Genomic DNA, 22,674 nt, shown 5'->3' on the forward strand with positions numbered 1-22,674 from the left:
AGCAGCCATTGTGCCAGCAGCTGGGCATTCAAACTGAATGGGCTTTCAGAGAAAAAAAGCCAAAAGCAGCAAAGAATCTCCGGTTCTGAATTAAACTTTCATTTTGAAGTCAGCTGTATGTTTCATGTCTCCTAGACAGTCATGAGGTCAAAGTGTGTCTGGGAAAACATGAGCCATGGCCAGGGCAGTGCAGGAAGGCTCATGAGGGCTCTCAGCTGAAGAACATGCCTGTCTGCAAGAAATACTGTGCCTCTGGGAGGACAGCCATAGGTGTTTTGGCAAATCTACCTTGCTGTAAGTATAGGTTTCTACCCCGGTGATGCTCTAAGGCCTCCTTCCTGTTTGCACCCAAATGTTTAGACCATTTTCGACCTTCACACAGGATAGCAATACATCTAATTCTCAGAGATGACCAAAGCAGTCACTTGAATGTTGATAGCCCCACATGCTGGAAGGATTGCAATTCCTTCCCATCACTTCTGACCCTCCTGCAAGTTGTTAGGGAGCACCTTGGTTGCAACAGCACAGAACAAACGTTTCTTGGCAATATATTCATTAGTGAAACATTGTACAGCAGTGGATGCTTGCATATGACTTTGCACAGTAGCTGGAATAACCACAACACCTGGGTTGACCCAGCCATGGAGAAGGATGCATACCCTGGCACATGTAGAGGCCATCTGCCATAAGGGTTTCACAGATAGTATACTGACAGTCCCAGCACTGAAAACTTCTCACTTCATAACCATAACAAATCAGTTTCCTTAGCAAGGATTCAGCCCATCTAACTGTAGAAACCTAACTAGAGCATTTAAATTAGTAGCTTGTTTCCTTCTACAGTCAATGGCAAAAGATGGTTGCCTATGCAGGACTGTTGCCTTCTGGAGGAGCTCCTGGTTCTCCCATGGCTGTGAGGAGCCTCATAGAGCTGAACTCCTCTCTGACGCATGTGCCCTCCCTCCCTCTCATGTCTCATTTTATCCCTGTTCTTTCTGATTCATTGAATGACGTTGATCCTTACCAATCTGGAAGCTGAAAATGTTTTATTTTCTGCCTCAAATAATAACATTTTTAAAAAAGATTAAAAAAGGGGGTTGGATGAGAATCTCCTAGGAGTGGAGATTTCAAAAAAAAAAACTTAACTCTGACGATGGGCAACACTTACTTGAAGCATTGCCAGAAATTTGACAGGCTATTATGTTTGCAAGAGTCCGGTGAGATAGCTATTCCATCTTCCTTTCAAATGTGACTGTTTCTGTCACCTGTCACAGTAAGTACTGCCATTTTGCTGCAGCCATTTGAAGTCCAAGCTGTTGAGACAGGAGTCAGAGTTTGGCAGCAGATTTGTGTGAGCAGGGAGTAAAAAAAGTACCAAAGTGGAAACCTGCCAGCAGAAAAATTACAGTGCACTGAGCAAGTGGCAGTGCAAAATTTAAGCAAACATAGGGCAAAGCCATTTTCAGAAGTCTGCCCTTGCAAGAGTAAGATAAAGGCAGATGATCTGCTTGATGTACAACTCAGGACATGGTGGTCACTGCTGTCAGACATGGCAAAAAGTGTTGAAAATGGTATGAGGCAAATCCTGGTTTCCATAACAGGATGTGTAGTTTTGTAAATTAGTGTGAGTTGCTGATTCTCAAAACTGATTTTAACTTTATTTCATCTTTGATGAATCAAGCTATGTACTTCTTCACCAAATATGAGGGAAATCAACACCACGGCAAAATTTATTCAGTGATTTTCACAAAACTTTTCCCTATGTAAATATACATTTGTGAAGGACATAATAGCATTTCATTTTGCTGCAGATTTCTTTTCTCATGTATGCTAGCTATTGAGAATGGTAAATTACCCTACTCTATATACACAACACTAAAATAATAGAAGGGTTGAAACGTTTTCGTCTAAATGGTTTTGATGAAACTATATTGGTTACTAACTTTTTTAGAGATGTAAAGTATATTCAGAATTTCCTGCTTTCCTTTTTTAAAACAAAGTACAGTTAATTCCATAATTTTCTAACTTGTCAATTTTTTAAAGTCTCTTACTAAAAATGTGGTTTTTGCATGAAAAACTTTTCTAAAAGGAAACAAAAAAGCTAGTTTCAAGTTTTTATTAAAAAGGAAGAAAATTAATAGAAAACAGATATTAACAAGGAACCCCTCCCCACTGCATCATCCCACACGTAACTGCCGTTTTTTATCAGCTCTGCAACAAAGGCAAATAAAAAGGTGAATTACAAGCATCTATGACTTAAATCAACAACATGATGTGGCAAAGTGGGTACTTACACTAGGTTTGTGCACTTTTTAAGTGGTAGAAAACTCTTGGATTTTTGCCACATGCCTTGCAATGTACGAGAAGTGCGTTGTGAGGGGTCCATGGACACCTTGAGGTAACTTGACCTTGATGGGTGCAGGCGCAAGTCACTTGCCTTGCCTTTCCACTCATGCTTTTAATGCTTACGGCACCTATATTGTTTTCTCATTCACGGGGTCTGATAATACAACTGGCTACAGTTTTAATACTTTTGTTTGCTATTTAGAATGACGTTTTATTTGACCACCAAAATTTTGAATATAGCTTAATCCTCCTCCCTGACCTGCATTCTCCTTAACATGAATAATGTTTAGGCTTCAATTCATACTCCACCAGGCAAATATAATCGAAGTCACTGAAGGCACTGCTGGGGGTGGGGGGTGGGGTAGCAAAAAACAAAAGGAGAAAAAGCCCTAACAAAGCGAGCCACTCCCTCCCCACTTCAGCCCTTTTCTGGGACAGAACAAGCATTTTATGCCTCATTCAGGCTGTCTGGCTGCCGCACTAGCTGCAGTCGGGTGTTCAGGTACAGCAACCTGTTACTGTTGCTAATAATTCCCAGGAGCTTCTATGATTTGGGGAAAGAAATTCCCCTTGGATGGACACGAGGAGCCCTCTCCCATCTCAATGCAGCAAGACAGCTTCTCTCAGCAATTGATCTGCAATGGCATGCTTTGTGTGTGTGCGTGTGTGTGCCACTGTGTGCATATTACTGGCAGAGTATTAGAAGTATTAAAAAAAGAAAAACACTTCCAGGGACAGCACAGAAAATGGTGCAAGAGTTGCTAGAGCAGTGTGCATACACTTGAGAGGAATCCCTTTCAGTTCCTTTTTTCTTCAGCTTTATTTAAAAAAGGTTTGAAGGCTGGTTTAATTATGAAAACTGGCTCTCTAGACACCAAACAAAACGTCAGCCTAGCCTAAGCTGGCACCAGGACAGATGCATATTTTGCACACTTTTCCATGCCAATCGGCTGTAGCTCATCCAGTATGTCAATTCAAGCTGTCTGTCTGAAATCCAAGTTTAGTGGCCTGAAAATATTCCAGTCCAGTTTTGCTTCATGTGGTAAACAGCCTGCTCAGGCTATTTCTTGAATGTTGAAAACAAACCCCCCCCCCCCCCAAAAAAAAAAAAAAAAAAAAAAAAAAAAAAAGTTACTACATGTTATGGTAACAGCCTCCCTTTGCATTTTACTCCACTGGGGTAGGATTTTCTTTTTTCTGTCGCTGCACATGCTGACCATGCAATGCTAGCAAAACGCATTACTTTTCTAAAGATAGAGGGTAGGCCTGATTCTGTCAAGGGATGAGCTCCCATCAAAGGCTGAATTCTAACTTAAAGCTAAATTGAATGAATCTCATAAGAAAAATTGGAGGAGGATTTAGTGTTTGCAGCTCTGCCAATGCCTTTGATCTCCCAGACTGAGCTCAGGCAGGGCCTTGAAGGTGAGCAACCATCAGTGAGACGAGACAGCTCTGAGGAATGGCAGTGATGGCTCTGCAAAGCTGGGTCTTTTGGGGGGTATGTAGAATGCAGTGGCTTCTTGAGTAAGCAGAGAAAACAATATAGGTGCCGTAAGCGTTAAAAGCATGAGTGGAAAGGCAAGGCAAGTGACTTGCGCCTGCACCCACCAAGGTCAAGTTACCTCAAGGTGTCCATGGACCCCTCACAACGCACTTCTCATACATTGCAAGGCATGTGGCAAAAATCCAAGAGTTTTCTACCACTTAAAAAGTGCACAAATCTAGTGTAAGTACCCACTCAGTGAGAGTTTATCATGATTTACCAGGGATGTAAATTCCCTGCCCTCCCTTTCCTCCACTGCTGTTTTAGTACAAATAAAGGGGCCCAGGCTCCCTAGCTGGCAAACAGGATTGAGACTGCCAAAATAAAACAAATCAAGTGCACAGAGGCTGCCCACAAAGTCCAGGCTTAGTCAGTATTTCTGAGAAAATAAAAAAACAAACAGCTTGCTGAATGCCAGTGATGGGGTATGGTTTCCTCAATAATTAAATTCAAGCAAGGACTCATCTCTCTTAGTTTCCTACTGGCTATTTCCTCCCAAAGGAAATTGAACGTCTCTGAAAACCTGAAATCTGGTCCCCACTAGCCAACTTTCTAAGCAAGCATCAATTTTCCACAGTGTACAGCTATACCCCCTGGTGACAATTAACAAGCCAATCATCTAGTTTCCACCTTTCCTGATAATTTTGCAATTGCCTTGGTGTTTGCTGGTATGTGTAGGGAATATTTTAGGAGGGGAAAAAAAGGCAGAATGTGAAGAGATGAAATAGATATCTAGCTTTTAAAAAAAGAGGTTAAACATGTCAGGGAGCCTAGAGAAATTCCTGTGAAATCAAGAAATATTCCCAACTATTGCCTTTCTTCTCCCACCTTCCTAGAGAGTAGTTACATGGCACTCAAACAATGCAAGAGCACACTATCTTTTAGTTAGCATCCTTGTGTGCTTTATATAGGCACCTCATATAGTGGAAGTGCTGTGCAAAGATTAACTTTGACTCATTTCAGCCCTTGGTTTCCAACAAAGTGACTTGGCAGGTGTGGGGAAGCAAGCACTAGGAGAAGAAATTCAGTTCCAGTTATTCACCTCAATCAGCTTGACTATAGCAAAAAAGATTATCAACTTGGAGGTGAATTCACTTGTGTCTTCTCCACTTCAAATCCATATTATGCTCTCTATACCGCTCTATACTGCTGTGCATTTTTGCCCTAGAACAACCTGTACCTTACACTTACAGAATGTAAGAACAGAAAGTCAACGCAAATCTCTGTCAATCTGGAGGTGTAAGATCTGTCCTTACCTGAATACGGCTTTACCCTTCCAAACTGCAAGACAGAAAAATAGTGTAGGTTTTGCATTTGCCTCAGCAGGTTTGGTTAAAATGTCTCACTAGCAATGGGCAAGCAGCCGTGCCCCATGATGCTGGCTGGGACAGGGAGGGGCAGATGCAGCTTTGCTTGGGAATACCTCAGCCTGTTCCCTGAAAACAGAGCATTTCTTGGACTTGGTTACACTCCCTGCTGCCTGATGGCCCCAGCCCTGCAGCTGGGGAAGAGGGAAACGATGATGCTGTGTGTGTACAGCTGATGAAATCTGTTGGTCCAGCCATTCATCTTAGCCCAGGGCAAGAGTTGGCAGTGTTAATCCTCACCACTGCGCGTGCTTCTCCCTGCCCCTCCTCCACAACGAAGAAGCATATTTCCTGCAAGAGGATGACTTTGCAGTGCCCTGAGCAACTCTCCCAGAGGCCAAGGGATTTTTTTTTAGGTATTTGGGCTGGTGCACTTTGAAAGTATGTGTTTTTCAATTTGTACTCCACAAGTTCACATGCAGTTGAAGTTGCTCTGGTGAGGAACACACAGATTTATTAGGCTTCTGTACTAATCAATTAGGCAAACACCACTGAAAATTAGGCTCCTAACAGGTGTCTGCCTATTTGCAGTCATTTTTCAGGAAATTTGTAATTGCCACATATACACGAGTGAAATGAGAACATACCTGCTTGTTGAATGAATCAGGTGGAGCTTTCATCTTTTAGGACAGATTCACTGCATGCTGAATCTCATGTGTTTTATTCCCTCGCTGTTTTCCTGTAATGGAGCATCATCATCAGATGGTATGGAAGGAAGAGGAGGGGGAAGATAGAAGGAGAAGAATAAAGAAAGCAGAAAAGAAGAATGGATGTTATTTGGCCAGCGAAGTCTAACCAGGAGGATTTGGGCTATTTAAGTTATATTGTGAGGTGATCAGTAATTTTGAAGCAACTGGAAATTTTCTGCTCCCAGTCTCAGGAACAGGATGGCAAAGCCTGTACAAGCAGAGACATCAGCCCAGGGTGAGAGTTAAGGGTGTGGTGTATCATACTGTAGTCTGTTAAGATGTAGGCAGCCTTGCTAGCTTTGGGAAACCCATCCTTCTGAAGTAGGAGAATGGCAATGAGATAATGTATCCTGTAGTTTAAAGAGGTCTATGGGGCATGGGACCTTCAGAGGTCAGTGATACAGAGCCAACTTCCATGCTGACACCATTCTTTACTGGTCAGAACTGCAGATGAAGGCCTCCTTTTAACCCAATACAGAAGCACAGCTCTAATTAGCAGGATGCACAGTCATCCAGAGTCCATCTCAGTCTGCAGAGATGCTTGTTACATTTTCTTTCTCTGCAATACCTGGCTATTCAGGAGCAGAGGCTGACCCCCACCTCTGCTCTCAACTTTCCCTTCAGAATTCAGTACTCAACATCTCTAAATGTAACTGGATTTCCTTCCTAGAAGGAGTGGGGCTATGGGAAGGGGTTGCACAGTGGCAACACCTCAATCAGCATTGAGATCAAACCTATGATCATCACCTTTTCAAGCCCAAACCCTGGGGCAATGGGCATTTAACATTACATGTGAGGGAAATGCTGCAAAGTGCTCTGCTACCACCCATTGCAGGGGAGATGGTGAAAACTCTGCATTGGAAGTGTATTAAGAGTCTACTTTCACTGAAACCACTAGTCAGTTTGCAACCCAGACGGTTAAAAGAGGCCTCTGAAGCCTTAAAGGTTTTTAATTTTGTTTTTTTGCTCACTTTTCAAGAACACTATTTAGATAACATACATAACGTAATGCACATAACAAAAAAGCCCCTTCTGCTTTTGGAGCACTACAGCTGTGGGACTTTAAGACTTTTCTCTGCAATCATGTGGACGAGAAAGTTCCTTCTTATTTCGAAAGAAAGCTGACACTCTTACACAATCACTTCCCTGAAGGAGCTTTTGTCTTAGCCCCTACCCCAATCCCAGCCCTGCCAAATACCTTGAGACTTGCAATTAAGTCATGGCTGTTGGCAATAAAATCGTGATCATTGGCAACACAGTGTCACTGAAAGAGCTTCTACTCCTGTAGCTGAAGGATTTGGGCACTCTCTCTATTTCACACCTGCACTGAAGTAGAGGGCATAGTGTTCCTTCTTTGTATAATAATGTGTTATATGCACAGTAATCTCTGCTATGGAAAGGAAATGTCTTCTCTGGCCCAAGATATGAGCTCTAAAAGTCTAGCAGATTCCATGCTAAAGGTAACTGCCTTTCACTGGCGGGAAAAATGATTTTTATATTGATCTGGCAGCGTTCTTGTAACTGAACTTCTGTAACATTTCTCTTTGAGATCCTGGGAGTTTTGCTTTCTCTAGGCCTGTGTTGCAGGGCCATCAGTTTGAAAAACACTAAAAGAATGACTGGGAGGAATGCTATAATGAGGTTTGTCAGAGAATCTTTTTGTCCTTATGTTTGGTTTCCTTTGTGATAATTGGAGTTGACTTTTGCATCTCACACTCAAATCTTTTTTGAAATTAGCAGTGCTCAACTGGACACTTAGCTCACTTGTACAGTTATGTTACTGATGTGTGTTTTTAATACATTTGTATGTGCAAATGGTTATTCCCTGATGATTTTCCTGTGTAATCAATAATATTTTTGAACACTAATTACATGTGCCACTAGCTGCAATTTAAAATCTGATCCTTTCCAAGGCAGTAGATAACATTCACCATGAGGACTTCATAAACCAGCTTAAACAGCTCTTTGCTCCCCATTCCTGAACCTGTGGGTGCTTATTTTTGCTTGACACAGAGCAGACCACACATTGGGCCAGCACAGCTGTTTTCACGGTCATGCAGGAAACTGGAAGGGGAAACTGATGCATGTGAGGGAGAATTCAGGAAACAAAAAAGGTTATTTTTCAGCAGGATCTGTTCCCTGACCTGAATCATCACATAGTCCTACAAATATCTGTGCTGGTGCAGTGAAGAAGATGGTGTAAGGGTACGACAAATTGTCCAAGTGTTCCTTCACTGCTGCCTAAGACAAAATGCAGAACCGCAGCCTGACTTACTTGTCACATATTCCTACGATTTTGTCTGATGGTGTGTTTTTAAACTTTTTTCCAAGGAAAGTTCTCACTATTAAAGAATTAACAGATTATCAGAAGCAAACATGAACACATCTAGATGTGTGTAAGAATGTACAAATCACACAGTGCTCAAGATCACACTCTGTTTTGGACCCTAAACAGACCTTGGCAGAACAGAGGGAGACAAAGACACCATGGCAGCCATTTGCTTCTGATTTTTGCTTGTACAAGTTAGACCATCAATGTTATTAAGAACAGGTGCTCCTATAGCAGTGGCACACAGTAATTTCACAGTTGCTGTGTAAGATGTACTACACAATCTTGCAAGGTCTCATGGGAAAGCCATTTAGTTTCACTGAACTTTTACTCTGTATCTTGTCTGTCTTGTTACACAATTCCATTGGGAAACTGGATTTTTGCTGGTACAACAATACCAAAAAAAACCCAAACCCACTGAAAGGAAATCAAACCACAAACAAGTATATTCAAAAAAACAAAGGGTTTGGCTGGTGCCCAAGAAAACAAGGAAATTTAAAGATAAAAAAGACTGTCCTTATTTCACCTTATTGTGCCTCAGGATTTTTGAGGTTTCCAAACAAGGCAAGCCATGATGTACCTGAATGAGTGGGAGTGTTCAGGGTGCCACACAGGGCTGAGACCTCATTGCAGACAATCTAGACTTTCCCCTTGACTCTTTAAGTGGAAAGTCATGTGGCAAAATTGAAACACTTTTGAAATTTGAAAGCCCCTCCTAGGCGTGTGTGCGGCTGGAATGGATTAGGACTAAATAAAGCCCTAAGTCATCGACAACACAAAGAATTGGGAAAGACTCAAAGAAGCTACACTTTACTTGAACTCACTCATCTGCCCAGCTCCCCAGGCCTCTTGCCTAGCTGAGGAAAAGGGGCGGTACCCAGCAAATCTATGACATGAGCTGCTGTTTGCAGCCCATGAATGGAGGAGCTGGTGGCTAGGAGCTGGTGTAGTAAAATCAGGAGGCTGCAGAGCAGCAGTGGTAGAAAAACTGTGGTGCTCAGAAGACTTCCCATCTCTGGGGCCGCAGTGACTCACAGCAGTGGACAGCCTGGCTTCCCACGGCTCACAGTGCTCATAGGGCAGGACAGGGCAGGGCAGTGAAGGTAGAATTAGCAAGAAACAAAATCCAAAATAAAGAAATCCACTTGTTAAGCAAATACTTGCCTCAATTAGTGTTATTACTGGTTTCATTATGATAATGCTTGGCGGCACAGTCTGTGCTTGTAGACCACTTTGATGTCCTATTTCAAACATGTAACATTGTGGAAGAGCAAGTTTATCTTCCCTCTTTCTTCTTCTTCTTTTTTTTTTATATATAATACTGATTTCTACTGGTTTTATTATTGTCACATGCCTCCAGAGAAACTCCAATGTCCACTCATAACTCATCATTATTATAGCATGATCTATTTTATTTACTCTTTGATATTTTGAATATCAAAAGATTTCCTTTATCCTCTTTCTGAGCCTGTGTGGCCCCGGTGAATTAAAAGGCATTGGTAGTGGCCTTGAATGTGAAGTTGTGTCAAACCATTGCAAAACAAGATACCATGTCCTCATCCTTGACATCTGCATCTCTGAGAAAGCTTCTTGCAGCTGCATGTCTCAGTACAGAGTAAAAGCCAAATATCTGATTTAGATATTCACTTTACCTACTGAAATCTCATTAAACAAATGAGCTTCATGTTTTTTTCTTCTCACTGTCATATACATTCAAGCTTTACTAATTCCTTTGTTCTGACTTGTGCCCCGTCAATATTTTCTGCCATGAAGCAAAAGACAAGCATGAAAGCTATTGAATAATCAAACCCTCTACATCTTAAAGACAGAAATTATTTCCAAGTGATCAGAACATTGCATTGACTTTTTTTTTGATACAGTATGCGCAGGGTTCAGTAATGGACTCAGGTCTAAGAGTGCTATTCATTTCTAACTGCACTTTGCACTTTGGGTGCAAAGGCTACCATGTCCTTGCTGCTCCATTGGCAGAGCCAGAAGCCCTATAATCCCAAGATTTTCAGCAGTTTGGAGGGAAGCTGGGAACTTTGAGGCCAGCTCTGAGGCAGCATTCATTGCATTGAAAAGCCAGGCTCCCTCCCTAGGTTGCCAGCCAAGAAACTACTGGAGAACCTTGCCTCTCAAGTGGGATGAGAACATAAGGAGCTAATTTGGGCCTCATATGTCCTAGCTGACAGCCTTAACTTCAGACCTGTTGGTTGTTCTGGGGTCTGGCTTTCTTTTTTGACATGCAACTTTTCAAAAGGTCTCAGTTTCAACTCAACATGAATGAGGGAAATTTGTGGAAGCTTGAAAAAACTTGGCAGGATGGAAAAGCTCTTTCTCACCCATCTAAAATCTTCTGTTTTCTCCTGGATAAGAGTAGTGGTTTCAAGATTATCTAAAATTTTCTCAGTGGAAATGGAGACTCCCACACAGTGAAAATAGCTTGCTCTTCTCACTTATCTCTTGCTGAGCCTTCAGAAGTTGTATACAGACCTCCCTGTGCTGTTGATACTGTTGAAAGAGAAGGGTAAATGTTAATATCCAGCATGGGGACTCCTGTGTTTGATTCTGCCTAGAGGGACTCCTTTACTGTGCTCTTCAAATGTCTGTATAAAGATATTGCCAATTATTAAAAGTTACACATTTTATTCTTTTGGTCAAATGACTCAATGTACCTACCAGAAATGGGAATATCTGTAGCACTAAGAGCCTTATTATTTGAAAACCTAATGTCCAAATTCCTGCTTGTTTTTACCAGGTGCTACATAAGAACACGCTTTCAGTTCCAATCATATGATGCATCAGAAGAGTGCAGTGCTTCTCAAGCCACTTGACACCTAGGTCTTATCACATATTTTTCAGTGGTCTGGTCACAACGCAAGAAGCTATGACAGTTAGTTTGAATTGGATGTTCACACAGATTATTCTGCTAAAAAGTGCTTCTTCTTGAAAGCAAATGTGTCTGGTGCCACTGTTTGCTAGAAAGTTTGCAGTGTGAACTTTCCCGAATGAAGGCTGCTTCCAAGCCCTATCTATGTATAGAAGCTGTCATGGAGTCCTCACTGAAGATGACTCAGTAGGGAGCTCATACAACTGTGTATATCCCAGGTATATAAACAAGCTTCAAGCTTCAGCTATTTTCTAGCTAACCAGCCTGCCAGCATGCATCTTAACTGCATTTCTCTAAAACAGAAAGACTAATAGGATGGGATCTTTGCATCTGTTTTTACCCTGACATTAATACAACTATCAGAGTGCCACAATGCCGCTGTATAAACTCGGTGCTTTGAGCCAAAGCCCCGACTCACTCCCTTCATGGCTCTTACTCAGCAGCATGCAGAATCTGACCTCCTCTGCAACTGGGTGATGGCTGTCTGCTTGGACTAGGATTAGGCAACCACAGGTGGCACCACCCGCTACAGAGCTCTCCCTTCTGGGTTTGCTCTGCTAATGATTCCTCAGTATTTGAAAGCCTGCTCAGTTATGGGAGGGGAAGTGCCCAATGGGCACTTTTAGCTGATCAGCAAACAGTATTGCTCACTTTTATCATTTACTGATGTTTAGCATAGCATGTTGAGCTGGATGCAAATGATGCAAGCAGTTGGCTGTGCCTATCTAGAAAGGTGGAAGGAAGAGTTACAGGTTTAGGATGATCTGTAACACTGACTATAGCTTTCTCTTTGTCACCAAATCTACACTTCAGATGGTGACGTGAACTTCTGCAGCCTCTGCCACAGCCACTACATATGAATAGTGTGTGTTAGATGCTTTTCTTTTCTCCTGTGCTTTCTTTAATGTGCTATCTCCTCATCGTGGATGGAACATCTACTTAAGCATGTTTCAGCTAGGAGAGCCTACAGCCTCACTAGAGCAAGGAAGGTATGCAATAGAAAATACTGCTAGGCTACCTTGTCTGCAGCCTGATGATTTAAGCCAGTGGTGTCACTCATTGATAAGGCCACCAGCAATGTGGCACTGTCACTGTCTGCTAACTACAAGTCCATGGCCCATTATGAGTGAAGGAACTGGCATGGGTCACTGCTGTGGAGACCAGCACTCCCAAGTGACATCTCCAGAACTTGCAACTTCCCTCAGACTTCACTTGGTATAAGACTGAATGATGAATTTATCCATAACTTCAAGCTTTGTCCTCAATTAAAAGAAAATTCAAGTAACTTTCTCACTGTAGTCACAAAATGAAAAGAATCTTTTCTACGGCACATGTGTATGCACACACTAGTGGGAAACACTGTAGATAGGATTTTTGTATTTAGTCCAAGGTAAGTAAGAGTTTGAAATTTTTGGAAAAGAATGTATATTCATTCACAAATCCCAGGGGGTTCTTAAATCCTGAATATTAAGAACTGAGCTGTAACTCAAAAGTCCTTGTCAACATGAACAATCTGGCATCATTCTTCAGAGTCTCTACGTTAGACACTTTAATTGGGATCAATTTGATTTCAATTAAGCCAATTGAGAACAGAGGAATTCCAGCAAAAACACACCTCTTGCTTTTAGATGAGTATATGTAATTTGTAATAATAATTGCAGCTGCTGTGTGTTCCCTAAAAGTCCATTTCTAAGCACGAGGACATATTGATTTACTAGCACACTTATTTGTGTGACTCTAGCGATGGCTTTATCTTGTGGGGCTATTTTTCAGTTCTCCTCATTCAGTGAGAATCCTGCAGTGAATGCTCAAGACCTAAAAATCTACTGACATTAAAATGCTCAGATTCATTTACTTCTTTGAGTATCACGCAGTGGAAAGACAAGAAAGATTTTCTTGCCTCTGGCCCAGTCCCCTCTTTCTGCTCTGAATCTGTCGGTGTTGCTAAAGCATCTTGGCATTTGTTTTATCTCATGTTGCAAAGAAAATGTTCTGTATAGTACTTTATTTTTCTGTAGTACCAAACAGCTGGATATTAAAAGGGAAAAAATATCAGTGGAGAAGACATTTGTCTCTTCTGAAGAACAATAAACAGAACTAAATATTGATCTACCACCTCCAGCTGTCCGGTAGACTAGCTGTTGTCCCAAGCTGCAGAATAGTCTTGCTTTCCAAAGTCATTCTTGAAACCCTCACATATATTCATACACTGGTTTTCCAAACAACATTGTACACATCAGGGTCAATTATTCAAATTACTCAAAAGTACCCAACACAAATTAATGCAAATATTGACAATATCTGTAGCCTTTGATTCAGTTATTCAGTTTCTTTTGCTGGTCAGTTCAAGTTATTATCCTTTTCTGTACTGTAGGTTTATAAATGAATGCCACTAAGTTAAAGTTGACAATTAATGTCAGACAGGGAGGCAAGAGGAGGAAGAAAGGATTCCACTATGACACAGCATATTTGTGTTTAATAGTACCAAACAATCCATGACTTTTGAATGCTCATTTCCTTAATAATATATTGGCATACTAACATCCTTCTTTCTTTAAGATATTCAGTTAAAAAAAAATGACTTCCTTAAAACCCAGAACATTCCTGTACTTTCTTGTATTTCAAATCATAAAAAGTCAGGAAAAGAAAATAATGAGATAGATTAATTTGGCTATGTCATACACCTCTATTTAAAAAAATCATATGATACTTCAGTTGGTTAAAAGAAAAGTTAAGTATTACTATTTTTTCTTCAGTGACAGTCTGGAACTCTCCTGAAAGTAGGTGGCACCCCTTTTCTTCCAGAGGACTTCTCAGGGCCACCTCTAAGCATAAACACAGACTGCTCCCACTTATACAAGTGCTCAGTGGTCGAGGCACCTCCTGAGGATGGGGAACACTGAGATGCGTCCACTATCTCCTTTGCCCAGGGGATGGAAACTTGCATCTCCAGTGAGGATTGCTCTCACAGTTGGGAAAAAAATTGCACTCATGCTGTCTCCAGTGTAACACATTTTTCATTGCTAGAAGTCATGCAGAGTAGGCAGAGCAGAAAGGCTAGGAATGACCTTACCCTCTCAGGATAGCCCAGCAAGTGGGACATTTGGAGGAGAAATACTTGTCTGACCTCTCAAAGGAGCTGAAATCAGATCCCCTACACCCCAGGGAATACAGTCATTATTAAAGCAGTAGTCATGCCACCACTGTCACTTGCTGTTCTCTGAAGAAAAGCCACACTTACCACAGCATTTCGTACAGAACATCATTCAACGGGTATGCTCTGAGATCACTGAATGAATTGAGTCATTTGTTTTGGAGTATGTAGAAAAAGGCCATGTCTGTGATCATGATAAGCCTAACTATGAGGCAGGCACTGAACAGCACAGTCCTGTCAAAGCTGAGGCACTTTTGGACACATCTAGAAGCACAGACAGGGGTGCATAGCGAGTATTTGTACACTTCTGGTCACAAGCTGTGGGTACAGGGTCTAAATTTGGGGAGGGAGGTGCCAAAGTCTTATTTTAGGCACCTAAATCCTTGTATAGTTCCATATATGACTACAAAAGATCCAATTAAATCCACAGAAATATTATTTTTAATGACAAGATCAAGCTACCAGCACTACACTGACCAGGACTAATATAGCTAGGGTGCCGTGTACACACTTAGATGAATGCTGAAGTCCACGTGCTGTATCTACAGATACCACCGTCAGTGACAGCAGCAGCAGCCCCTTTCAGGATGTCTGCTCAACCTCTTACTTTCCATGCCCCAACTACCAGTTAGCCCACATAACCTTCCTACTATGCATCTCCCTACAGGCTAAGTCTAAGTGTACACCCTTATCTTCCCAGCCATACATGTCTCCTTATATATCTAACATGAAGAAAAAGTTCTTTACTCTGAGGGTGACAGAGCACTGGAATAGGCTGCTCAGAGAGGTGTCCCGTCTCCTTGCTTGGAGATATTCAAAAGCCATCTGAACACAATCCTGTGCTTGAGCAGAGGGTTGGACTACATGACCTCCAGAGGTCCCAGTGACAAACTGTCTAAATACTCAGATGCCAGAAAACATTTTAAATCCATACATCCCCTTAAAAATTGCTCACCCGCAGAGCTGGGAGATTTGCTACCATTCCCTAACACAATACTAAGAAGTGGCTTATGTACTCATTAGTGAGTGAGACTTATGAGATGAAACCCCCTGTGTTAATGAAATCACCCCAGGATCAAATGTTACTAGCTGTCCAACAGTGCCTAGCAACACTCAGGCAAAAGTGTAAAGCAGTAAATGAAGACCACTGTGTTCAACAGAAATTAAAGAGCTGATGTAGGACACTCTGGTATATCCAGCTACTAATGCTGGCTAAATTCAGTATAATGCCATGTAAAAATCTGTTTGCTGTTTCCAGATGCTCATGTTTGTAGCTAGTTGATGGGCTCGGAGACCTCAGATGTAAGTATTTAACATCATGGCCCTGTTAACATTTTACTTTCTTTCGTTCTGATGAAGCGTCATATTGTAAAGCACCCAACAATGAAAAACATGCCCGTTTTTGAATTGTTTAAATATGTTAATCAAACAAACCAGAATTGATTTTAATTAATCATTTTTAACTTGTGTGTGGGAGGAGGGATTAGCTGACAGAACTGTGCAATATCACTGCCAGAAGTCCCAGCTCTTTTAATAACTGTGTATGAAATTAGAGAAAAAAATCTTTGGCTTAGTGACCAGACCAAAATGTATTTTTGCAGCTGCCAAGGTTCTCATTGAAGATATAAACCAGAATCTAAAGGGATTCTCTGTATGTGTGTGTTGCATTAAGATATCCTACTTACAACAGCACTAACATTAGTTTTGTTGGAGGCTGAATGGTGGAAAGGAAGAGTGAAGGCTTGGCAGCATTCTCACCAGTGCTCTATGAGTATATCCAAACAAAATCATTTAGGGAGATAAGTTTCATGTCACAAGTTGCTATTTTATTTAGCTTGTGCGTAAAGGCTGGAGGGGCTGGAGTCTCTGCTGTGCTCCTCCGGTGGTGCAAAGAGGTTGGGACTGGCCCGTGAGGAGGTTGGTCTCCTCTGAGCAAACTCCTCTCTGTCAAACAGACAGGCTTTGGTCTCTCAGCGCATATGTCCGCTTTCCCACCTTATCTCAGCACAGAAGAGATGTCAGATGATGTGAGCTTGGCTGCACTGATACTCTCTCTATGCTATAAAGCCTTTTAAGGAGTCTCTCCTACGCACAGTATCCCATACACTTGCATAGGTAAAGGAAAAGGCAGGGCTACCTCCTTCAGCCCAGTATTAGAGCATGATACTGCACCCTTAATTTTATACCCTCTGAGTTCTGTGTATTTTCTGGATGGGAGCCTTTCTGAATAGGATGGCAGACACAGTAACATGCTTCACAATGTCTAGCCCAGTTTAACCTGAGGAGCTGTTGTCCTCATATTTACCAGTTACCCTATTTATGTGTAGGTCTGATGTTGACTGTTATAGTCCCTCCAATCCAATTTGCAAAACTGAAGATGACAGTTACTCTCTTAGGTTGCATTCACGCTGCTTAAAATTATTGAAGCCACTATTCCATACACTGAAGTGTTACCATCTGTCTGTTGAGACAAACAGAAACAGTAACAGTGGAAAATCTTTAAAATGTTGGAGCTGGTTGTCTTTCAGCAGCAGAACTTGATGCATTAAAGTATTTCTCACAGGTCTCTCATCAAGTAGGAATGATTTTCAGAGAATAAACACATTTTGATTGTCCAAATCCAAATTTAACTGAAAGATTTGATATTCTGTGATCAATCCAAACATCTCCACCTAAAGAACAAATTTTCTTTTATTGAAGCATTTTTTTTTCTTAGGGCCATATTTCCTTTTCATTTCTGCTTTACACGCTCCAAGAATGATCAAAGTCAAAAATGGAATCCCATCTGAAAGTGGTTAAAAGAAACTGGAGATAATAAAACAAACATTTAAGTCACCTAATATTAGGCGGTCCTTATAAAAAACAAGCAATTAGGAAAATCTTTGCAAGTCCTTTTTAAAATTCCTTTAACACAAATTCTGAAGATCTAATGTCACAATTCTCAAAAAACATAACACTCTTCCTAAAAAAGCTTTGAGATTTGGGGAAAATTTTAAAAATAAACAAATGGCTTCATGACATGTATTAAATTCAAAATGCACAAGACAAAGAGATACCAGAGAAAAACAAAGTACACAATGAAAGGATAGTAGCAGATTATAAACAACAGTTTAGAAATCACAGATAACAAATCACAATTGTCCTTCTACCTATATTTTTTCATTTCATTTCTAGGGCTGATGATCTAATTCCTGTTCAAATTACCACTTGACGTATGCAATAAATCTTAAGATGACTGGAAAAAGAAGCATTATTTTGTTCTATTAATTATATTAGACAAAGCTATGGAGGATTTGAAATATTCCTGCTTAGATGAATGGAAATCAAATATCTCCCTGGTCTTTGACAGTCTATTTCTCTAACTTTTAATGGAAAAGTTCAAAGAAACAAGAAAAGACTCCGGGGGGCAACTACAACTGCAACGTATTTTCCTGGAGAAGGGGATAATTTGTTCTTTTTCTTTTTTCCTGAAAATTGAATCTGAAGCACACTTGAAAAATAGTCAGGAGCCATATGTCTGAGATCTTCAAGGAATATTAAGCAGGCTAAATGTCCGCTTCTGAGAGTCTCTAGAGGCTAAATGATGTCCAGCCTTCGAAAACCTGGATATGCTCCAAACTGATGTTTGGAGAAAAAAGCCTTAAAGAGTCTTTACTATCAGCTTCTATTGTTCAACAGAACATCTTGAGCTTGGTAAAAGATGGATATAATTTGTGAGGATTTAAACCCAAGGCAGCAGCTCTTGCCCTTGTATGCACTGCTTCAAAGACTTCCTGTGAAGCCTTGAAGATCAAGGAAAAGGGAAAGATCAAGAAGAAGGGAACAAACTATCTCAATCTGACCTGCGCTTTGGCCAAGCAGTCTGAGGAGGTGGCACGTGGAGGCTTTTAAGCCCTTCTGTTGTCAGAGCCAGCAGGGGAGTACAAGATTCATTGACCGATAAAGCCGGGTGTTGTTACTTAACAATCTGATAGCCTTCTGTGATGGAATGACTGGCTGAGTAGATGAGGGGAGAGCCATGGATGTTGTGTACCTTGACTTCAGCAAGGCTTTTGACACTGTCTCCCATAACATCCTCCTAGGCAAGCTCAGGAAGTGTGGGCTAGATGAATGGACAGTGAGGTGGATTGAGAACTGGCTGAAAGGCCAGTCAGAGGGTTGTGATCACTGGCATGGAGTCCAGTTGGAGGCCTTTGCTAGTGGCATCCCCCAGGGCTCAGTACTGGCTCCCATTCTGTTCAGCTTTTTCATCAATGACTCGGATGGAGGGACAAAGTGCCTCCTCAGCAAGTTTGCTGATGATACCAAGGTGGGAGGAGTGGATGATACACCTGAGGGCTGTGCTGCCATTCAGAGAGACCTGCACAGCCTGGAGAGCTGGGTGGAGGGGAACCTCACGAGATTCATAAGGGCAAGTGCAGGGTCCTGCACCTAGGGAAAAATAACCCTATGCACCAGTACAAGCTGAGGGGCTGACCTGCTGGAAAGCAGCACTGCAGAGAAGGACCTGGTGGATGACAAACTGACCATGAGCCAGCAATGTGCCCTTGTGGTCAGGAAGGCCAATGGTATTCTGGGGTGCATTAGGAAGAGTGCTGCCTGCAGGTTGAGGGAGGTGATCCTGTTGCTCTACCCAGCCCTGGGGAGGCCTCATCTCGAGTACTGTGTCCAGTTCTGGGCTCCCCAATACAAGAGAGACATGGAGCTACTAAAGAGAGTCCAGTGTAGGGCTATGAGGATGATCAGAGGAGTGAAGCATCTGCCCTCTGAGGAACGGCTGTGAATGCTGGGCCTGTTTAGCCTGGAGAAGAGAAGACTGAGGGGGGATCTTACCAATGTGTGCAAGAATCTGAAGGGAGGGTGCCAAGGGGATGGGGACAAACTCTTTTCAGTTGTCCCGTGTGACAGGACAAGAGGCAATGGGCAGAAATTGAACCACAGGAAGTTGCACCTGAACGTGAGGAGGAATTTCTTCACTGTGAGAGTGACAGAGCGTTGGAAGAGGCTGCCCAGAGAGGTTGTGGAGTCTCCTTCTCTGGAGATATTCAAGGCCCACCTGGATGCAATCCTGTCTAACATGCTCTAGGTGACCCTGCTGAGCAGGGAGGTTGGACTAGATGATCTCCAGAAGTCCCTTCCAACCTTACTGATTCTATGATTCTATGATTCTACTTCTGTCTTTGTCCACCTCATACCTCACTGACTATACTCTCATCAGAAGGGAGGTTGTGCTTATATACTGTTACCCCTGGGGAGATATGCTCTTTTGCTCCTGTCCATTCTCTCCTGCTCATTAAAAAAGGAAAGGATTTTGCAGGTCTACTTCTTTTTTTTACTTTTTTTTTTTTTTTTTTTAATCATATTGACCGTGAGAGAATGTTCAACTGCTATGAGAAAACATTAAGCAGGATCTGGGGCTAAGAACTAACAAGGAGGATCTCAGCTCAGGAGAAGTTTCTGGAAGCCCTCAGCTCTAATGTGTTGCAAACTGGTAAGCAGCAAAAGAATGTGGACAAGTATGGTCCATAGCTCCCTTGACTCTCTGCAGTCCTTTCAACTCTGACTGTCCATGACAGAACAGGCTGATCACCAAGGACATCTCTCCCAGCTGATCTAGGATGAGTTGTCAGACAGAGCTCACAGACTCATTTTTTGCATCAGAGCAGGAATATACTGTCAACTTTATTCCAGGGATGCTCCATCACTAGGACTCTACCCTCAAGGGTGGAGTGTCAGAGGAAACATGGTCTGACATAAAGCTGCAGGAGCTTAAGAGAAGGGGCTTGGATCTTCCCCAGCCTCCTGGCCAAAGAGACACAATCGCCCTAGGGGAGTGATGTGAAGGTGTGCATGTGCTGAATGTTTAGGGGAGGAGCTGACAGGTGCCCCCATGCTATGTGCCTGCTGCAGCTGATCTCAGGATCAAGATGTACTTTTCATTTCTCAGTATCTGAGGGCTGACCTCACAGTGAGCACCTCAGTATCTCTAGGCTGTCTGGCTGGGCATTCCCCCTGCTGAAGTCCTTGACAGCAGAGACTCACCAGTGCTGGCAGTCACCTCTGCTGCCAGAGGAATGATGAAGAAAAAGATATGAATCTACTGAACTACATGCAAAATTTTTAGTGCAGTCTTCAGAAAGATGATTAGTTGGAATGCATTATGGAGACTTAGAGTGTAGCTGAAATTACCATCAGGTTTGATTAGATGGTTGAAGGTCACCTTGAGAGGGTGAGAGGCCTAATATGTTATGAAGTCCTAAGTGATTACAAAATTTTATTAAGCCAGTATGAAGACAAACATGGAAACCAAAAAAGGAAGCTCTGCTCATGCTTATGTCTCTAGATGGTCTTGCTTCCAAGGAGATACTGCTTCTGACTATCTAAATTGTATTTAGAATGGGTTGTTTTTTATTTCTATTTTGCTTCACAGATGTCCCCAAAGTGAAAAGTACTTCAGATGAAACAGAAAAACTGATTAGCAAGTCCTACCAAGTGTGCAAAATTCATCCTCCTGAATTTGGACCAAGCCAAGAAATATAATGGAAATTTCTACTGTGTATGAAAACTATTATTGTCATAATTTCAAAACTAATCAACCAGTTTTATGTATACTTAATCTGCTTTTTTAATTTCAGTAGTATAATCAAAATATATTTCCAGTAAGTCCAACCATTACAATAAACATACATAGATTGTGTTGGCATCTAAGGCACAATAATTTGCTTGTTTGCTTTTTAAAGTATAAAGTAAGCTATGCTGCTTTTCCTGATACTCAAAGACAAACATTTACTCTTTTTCACAGAAAGGACATACCAAATAAAATAAAATTTGCTTGAGAGAGTCATAAGCAAGTAAAAATTTGTATATATATATATATATGTATGTATATATATGATAGAATGAAAATTGCATTCAGTCTTCATTGCTTTGATTTGCTGGTGCACAGCTATAATAAAGCATCTTCAATTGGCTTTGATGGAAGATGTGAATTTCTTACTCTAATGAAGGCCACAGTAGAAAAAAGCCTTAGTCTCAGATATGGAAAGGTCTCCAGCATCCTTTCTGAACAGCATTGGCCCTATACATCTGTAATTAAAATCTTTAATGCACCCATGGAAAATAATAGGAATGAAGCTGCATGGCCAAAGATCCTATCCTGCTCTGTGAAAGCATTTTGAAAAAGCTTGCTGTTAATAGGCAGCACTGAATGCTTTCATAAAAGACATGAAATCTGGGCTGTGGTATAGCCCCCGATGTGTTAAACATGAATGAGAGAGAATACAAGATTTATTTTCTTTAGGCTGGCAGCAACAACAGTGACTTATCCCTTACAGAGCTGTGCTTCTGATACCCAAATCAGTTAAAACCAGCATGGATATCTCTGCAATGGATAGTCCTTCTTGATGCTCTTAAACAAAAGGGAAAATAATCCTGTGAGCTTTCAATTCAGATCATCCTTCCACTAGGTGAAAATTAGAACCTTTCAGATCACATTAATGGTATTTATTTTGCATCATCATTGCAATGAGAAGGAAGGTGAGCATGGACCACGGGCTCACTGCACTGTGTGCTGTGCAAGCAGAGAACAAAGGAGCTGCAAGGTGACAGATAGTATTCAGCCCTGCATTGCTACACTCCTTTGTGATTTTACTTCTTTTGTTCTGCTGAGAAGAGACAGCTAGGTCTTGTTAATGTTTGGCCTTAGGAAGAAAGAGTTAATTGCCCCAGTTTTTGACAGCTGGAGAGGCTGGAGCCAAGAGAGAATTGTAGGGGGAAGCATGACAAGTAGCTCTAAGGAGCTGGAGGGGAAAGAGACAGCTGAGCCTGCCAGACGTTGTTGTTTGTGTTTGTATTTCTGTTTAAGCTCTGCTTTGAAATAAAATGTATTATTACACCTCTGCAAACCGCTGAGTTTTATAAAGCCAGCCCTGAGATGCAGCCTACAGTCTTGCAACAGCTACAGAGGCACACAGAAATACAAAGGGAGAAAAAGATAGGCTGTCATCTCAGCAGCTACTTGTGCTGGCAGGAACAAATCCCTGCATAAAAGCAAACATAGAAAAACATTCATTTCATATACTTTCCAAACTGCAGCTTGATTCAGTCAAAGTTCTATTCATGCTCAGCTCCTCTGTTTCAGTTCTACTCCAGCTTCCTTTTCAAATTGACTGTTTGCTGCAGGAATTTTGTTTTAATTTAATGGGCAGCTGGAACTTATTAAACATAGTTTTCTACAGTAGTATTTTATATCAGTACTTGATAATGGCACACCTGTAAACACCCTTTATAACTTGCACCTTTAGGCACTTGCAGGATCTGTCTGCTATAGTCTACATGTCAAGAATGCTGGGTAATA

The 22,674-nt window shown here is 41.6% G+C and overlaps 1 protein-coding gene across 2 annotated transcripts in view; it reads right to left on the reverse strand.

The window, feature by feature from the left end:
- Window positions 1-5,863: 5,863 nt before the first annotated feature.
- The window catches only part of LOC134149675 (potassium voltage-gated channel subfamily KQT member 1-like), a 263,379-nt gene continuing 246,568 nt past the window's right edge, over window positions 5,864-22,674 (reverse strand). Inside the window, exon 12 of one of the 2 annotated variants that reach the window (XM_062592949.1) lies at window positions 5,864-5,932. The gene's annotated coding sequence lies outside the window, so the exon portion shown is untranslated. Of the gene's footprint in view, window positions 5,933-10,731; window positions 10,786-22,674 lie in introns of those variants that run through there. The other variant, XM_062592924.1, reaches the window with a different exon arrangement.

Source organism: Rhea pennata, chromosome 1 (assembly GCF_028389875.1).
Source record: "Rhea pennata isolate bPtePen1 chromosome 1, bPtePen1.pri, whole genome shotgun sequence".
NCBI classification, from domain to species: domain Eukaryota; kingdom Metazoa; phylum Chordata; class Aves; order Rheiformes; family Rheidae; genus Rhea; species Rhea pennata.